Below are 5,589 nucleotides of genomic sequence, written 5' to 3'. Positions count from 1 at the left end.
AATCTTCCACTATCTCATTGCTACTCTGGCACTGAAGCATGAAGGGAAATGTGTCTATCTCTGCTTTTTCCACTGTCCTTAGAGGAGTGATTTTCAACCAGTGTGCCGCGGCAATTTGAGGGAGGGTCATTTATTAGTAGAGCCATTGGGGAATGTTAACTCCCCACCAGCAGCATGTTGTGCCTTGTCAATTGTCAAAATACTGATGGGTGTGCCTTGACAATTTTAGCACTTTATCAGTGTGCCATGAGATTGAAGGTTGAAAATTGCTGCCCTAGAATGGTTGGCAACCTTCAGTCTCGAAAGACTATGGCATAAGCCTACAGCACCCAGTATTCCCAGGCAGTCTCCCATCCAAGTACTAACCAGGCCTGACCCTGCTTAGCTTCCGAGATCAGACGAGATCGGGCATCTGCAGGGTAATAGTTGCTGCCCTAGAGCTTGGCGTCATAATAGATGTACAGCACAAGGCCTCATGGGAAATGCAGTTTGCCCAGTAGCTAGCACCTACATTTTGGATTTCTAAAATAATGTGCCGAAGGGCCCAATCCTAAACTAGCCCAGTGCCAGTGCTGAGCCCTAGCTCTGGCACCGCGTGCCACAAACAAGCCACAAGGCATGTTTACGGTGCCTGGTGATCAGGGAGCACAGTCACTGGGCTCACACCAGACAGTGGTTGGGCCCAGCAGTAGCAGAAGGAGGAACTGCTGCTGCTGGGCAGTGGTGCAGGCTCAGGGGGGCAGGGGAGGGTGGAACGAGGGCAGGGGAGGGTAGGATGGAGGAATAAACTGGGGTAAGAGTGGGACTGGCATCCTGAACTCTGTGTTGGGCTGAAAAGCCTGACACGGAGATTCTCAACTGTGTGCCAGCAAAATAGCTTCTCAAAATAGATTTTTGAAGCCCAGTTGTGAGGCTTGGGGCTTTCCCAGGGGGAAGGGGAGAAAAGTCCCCTTCACACAAGGAAACCTCTGGCTGCTTCCTAGTGCCCATTGGATACAGGGCTAGCCACTTTGACTCCACTGCTCCAGTAGGTGCTGGGGAGCTCAGGATTGGGCTGTAAATAAATAAAATATTTATTTTATCGTTCTGGTTCTATGGGGCAGCAGAAAAGCTCTAAAATGAAGTAACAATTAAGAAATACTGCATCCTAAGAATCTCAGCATTCTCGCTCTCTCTTTTTTTAAATAGGAAGTTTTTAGCCCTTATGTTTGCAAATATGTGCTTGAGCATATGTGAAAGAGCCTGTTGAAATCTCAGAAGCCAAAAGAGATGCTGAATAAATTTTCCGATGAGCAAAGAGTGGCACTTCAGCTCCTTGGCCTTCTTCACAATAATAAATTGCTTTAATTTGAAGAAATACAGGTAGGATAATTTAGCTTTTCCTGTTGTATAATTTGTTTTATCCTGATGTCATGAAACCGTTGTTTCATGTGGGTTCTATTTTTCCTGAATTTGTATTAGAGCTAGTTAGGGCTCCTCATGTGTAAAAGCTGCAGGTGAATGTGGTTAACCTCATCGGTGGGAGGATAAATTCCTTAGAGAAGATAAGCTTCCTCAGTCTTCTTGGAGGATGAGACCTAAGAGAGAGTTAGCCTTACTCTGGTACTGTGTGTGATAGACTAATGTGGTTCTGGCTAGAAAAGTATAGTTAGATTGAGTTTGGTTGTTATGTTTTCTTGGTTGCTTTTATCAGCAAGTTCACAAAAAGTTTTGCCATGGGGAGTCCTGCAGAATTGGAAGCCCTTTATAGTTGTAGTTCTCTTATTTGACTGTATACAGGTGGAGCATATTTATCTGTATTAGTTCTGCTCTGTGACTTGGTGTGATTAAGAAAAAACAAGTTGTGTTAAATTCCATAGAGTTAGGCAAATACACTGCAACCTGACACTTGGGGCTGGAAAGAAACTAAGGTAGTTGTTATCAATCCCCTCCCCTCTGCTCCTTCACCTCCTCCCAGTACTTGGCCCTCCCCATTACCAGCTGTCCTGCTTCTTTCTCAGGTGGGATGCTGAGCTTTTAAGAGTCCAGCCCTATGTGTTTCTACTCAGAAGTAAGCTCCATTGTAGTCAATGGAGCTTACTCCCAGGAAAGTGTGGAGAGGACTGTAGCCTGAGAGCCCAGTCCTATGCCTGCCTGCTCAGAAGTAAGTCCCATTCTAGTCAATGAGGCTTACTCCTAGGAAAGTGTGGATCAGATTGTAGCCTGAATATCATGCTTTGCTTACTGGGAAGACTTGCTTGCTGGGCTGTTTTGTTTCCATAGGCTGGCGCATGGAGAGCCTGTACCATCTCAGTCTGAAGGGGGGGGATTGGGAAACACTCCCTGGGTTTTTTAAAGCAAAGCCCTCTGTTGCTACTACACCTGCCCCTGTGTATGCATGCATGTGTGAGTGAGAGAGAGTGCACTGCATGTGCTCTGGCTACAGAGGTTTTCTGCCCCCCTTCCCCTCTTGGCTGGCTCAGGGGTCCCAGGAGTCTTACTTTTCCTTTGAAAGGGGAACCTCTTCCAGGGCTCAAAACACATAGACGAACAGGCCTTTGCTGAGGGAGAATCAGCATGGCTTCTGTAAGGGTGAGCTGAGGGAGAATCAGCATGGCTTCTGTAAGGGTGAGTCTTGCCTCACACACCTTATAGAGTTATTTGAAAAGGTCAACAGGCATGTGGATGCCTTTAGACATTATATATCTGGACTTTCAGAAGGCGTTACCAAAGGTTACTTAAAAAAACTCCACAGTCAGGAAATTAGAGGACAGGTCCTCTCATGGATTGAGAACTGGTTGAAGACCAGGAAACAGAGAGTGGGTGTCAATGGGCAATTTTCACAATGGAGAGAGGTGAAAAGCAGTGTGCCCCAAGGATCTGTCCTGGGACCGGTGCTTTTCAACCTCTTCATAAATGACCTGGAGACAGGGTTGAGCAGTGACATGGCTAAGTTTGCAGATGACACCAAACTTTTCTGAGTGGTGAAGACCAGAAGTGATTGTGAGGAGCTCCAGAAGGATCTCTCCAGAATGGGCAGCAAAATGGCAGATGCGCTTCAATGTAAGTAAGTATAAAGTCATGCACTTTGGGGCAAAAAATCAAAACTTTAGATATAGGCTGATGGGTTCTGAGCTGTCTGTGACAGATCAGGAGAGAGATCTTGGGGTGGTGGTGGACAGGTCAATGAAATTGTCGACCCAATGTGCGGCGGCAGTGAAGAAGGCCAGTTCTATGCTTGGGATCATTAGAAAAGGTATTGAGAACAAAACTGCTAATATTATAATGCTGTTGTACAAATCGATGGTAAGGCCACACCTGGAGTATTTGTGTCCAGTTCTGGTCACTGCATCTCAAAAAAGACATAGTGGAAGTGGAAAAGGTGCAAAAGAGAGCAACTAAGACGATTAACCCCTGCTTTAGTTGAAAAGTGGAACTTTTAGTTGAAAAGCGGTATATAAATACTGTTAATTAATTAATTACTGGGCTGGGGCCCCTGCCATATGAGGAAAGGCAATGGCATTTGGGCCTCTTCAACCTAGAAAAGAGGCACCTGAGGGGGGACATGATTGAGACAAAAAAATTATGCAAGGGATGGACAGAGTGGATAGAGAGATGCTCTTTACCCTCTCACACAACACCAGAACCAAAGGACATCCACTAAAATTGAGTGTTGGGAGAGTCAGGACGGACAAAAGAAAATATTTTACTCAGCATGTGGTTGGTCTGTGGAACTCCTTGCCACAGGATGTGGTGACGGCATCTGGCCTGGATGCCTTTAAAAGGGGATTGGACAAGTTTCTGGAGGAAAAATCCATTATGGGTTACAAGCCATGGTGTGTATGTGCCACCTCCTGATTTCAGAAATGGGCTATGTCAGAATGTCAGATGCAAGGGAGGGCACCAGGATGAGGTCTCTTGTTATCTGGTGTGCTCCTTGGGGCATTTGGTGGGCTGCTGTGAGATACAGGAAGCTGGACCAGATGGGCTTATGGCCTGATCCAGTGGGGCTGTTCTTATGTTCTTATAGCTATTTCCCTGCCTGTGTGAGGCGGAGCCTTTTTGGAGTGTTTTGGGCTGCCTTGAAATGGAGCGAGAGGCCAGCACAGGGCGAAGGTGTGTTTGATTTTCAGTTCCCCCCACCCAATTCACATTGAGAAGAATCAGAAGATAAAAAATCTGTGGATAAATAGGTTGCACCTGTACTTTGATTGCAGAGAAGCTCTTTCATAGTCATTTTATATCAGTAAATGGATCTTAACAAACTTTCTAGTTTTTCTATTTTTTTCCTGCCTGAGTTTCTTTTGAGTATCTAGGAGTTTATTATTCTTCCCCTCATTGGGGGTCATGTGAGAAAATTAAGGAGAAATCCTTAAATACCTCTATACCAGGGGTGTCCAAACCCCGGCCCTGGGGCCACTTGCAGCCCTTGGGAACTCCTAATCTGGCCCACAGGGAGCCCCCAGTCTCCAATGAGCCTCTGGCCCTCTGGAGACTTGCTGGAGCTCATGCTGGCCTAATGGAACTGCTCTCAGTGTGAGAACAACCTCTTGTGTAAGCTGTAGAATGAGAGCTCCCTCCACTGCTTGCTGTGTCATGTCTGTGATGCAGCAACTGCAGCAAAGAAAAGGCTAACCTTGCTTTGTGCAAGGCCTTTTATAGGCCTTGAGCTATTTGCAAGACCTTCACTCATTCATATCAGTTCCATCTCTAATATCTTTATGTAAATTTATTCAAATTGAAATGTAAATTAATTCTTTTTTTTCCCCCAGCCCCCAACTTAGTGTCAGAGAAATGATGTGGCCCTCCTACCAAAAAGTTTGGACAACCCTGCTCTAAACTATAGGAAAAGGGATTTAACCCAGAGAATACCTCTTATGTTCCTGGTTCTTGCACTGGTGGCAGTGGAGTTGCTATCCAGGGGGGGTTTCCTTAGATAATTGTGAGGAAGTGTGGGTGCCCCCCCCGAATCCTGACACGTGAACTGGAAGTTTAATTCCTTTTTTAAGAACAAAGCACACAGTCTTCACTGCTTTGAGAATTACAGATGATCAGCATACTGAAAATCAAGTTGTATCAAAGCAAGGCATGCATTTCATCGCATAGACCTGAACAAAAATCAGGATGATGTGAAGAAAGAAAGGAAATGAACACGTTTCTTAACACAGAGAAGAACACTATATTCCAAGCATACCCTGGCTTTCTTAACAACATTTGGGGAGTCCAGTGAGACATTTTGCAGTTCTGTTCAGCCTTTACAATGCACATGGCATTCAAAATGCTACACAACACTCTTTTGCATAATGGTTTTCTGTAACGAAAGCTTTCATTTTGCTCTACTTATAAGATTTGCTTTCTGTTATTTATTCCCAGTTGTCAACTGAAACCTAACAAATTCTGCAGCCTTGAATTGCCTACTGTAGCAAACCATGGTTATATCTGTTTCTCCTTAGATAACTGAATAAAAAAAACAAAATATTTTCCAAACTTAAAAAAACAACCCTCTGACAAAATTTTTCCTCTCTGTCTTTTTGCAATGGTCCTCAAAATGTGAGAGGGGAAGACAAAGATAACTCATAAATGTGTAGTAAGAAAAAAGTTTCTATTTCA

At 44.7% G+C, this 5,589-nt stretch overlaps 1 pseudogene; it reads right to left on the bottom strand.

Annotated features, from left to right (window-relative positions):
- Positions 1-317: 317 nt before the first annotated feature.
- Positions 318-434, bottom strand: LOC136647114 (5S ribosomal RNA; annotated as a pseudogene).
- Between the last annotated feature and the right edge of the window lie 5,155 nt (positions 435-5,589).

Source organism: Tiliqua scincoides, chromosome 3 (assembly GCF_035046505.1).
Source record: "Tiliqua scincoides isolate rTilSci1 chromosome 3, rTilSci1.hap2, whole genome shotgun sequence".
NCBI classification, from domain to species: Eukaryota; Metazoa; Chordata; class Lepidosauria; order Squamata; family Scincidae; genus Tiliqua; species Tiliqua scincoides.
Note: the sequence above shows the minus strand (reverse complement) of the source record. Positions and strands in the feature narration are given on the sequence as shown.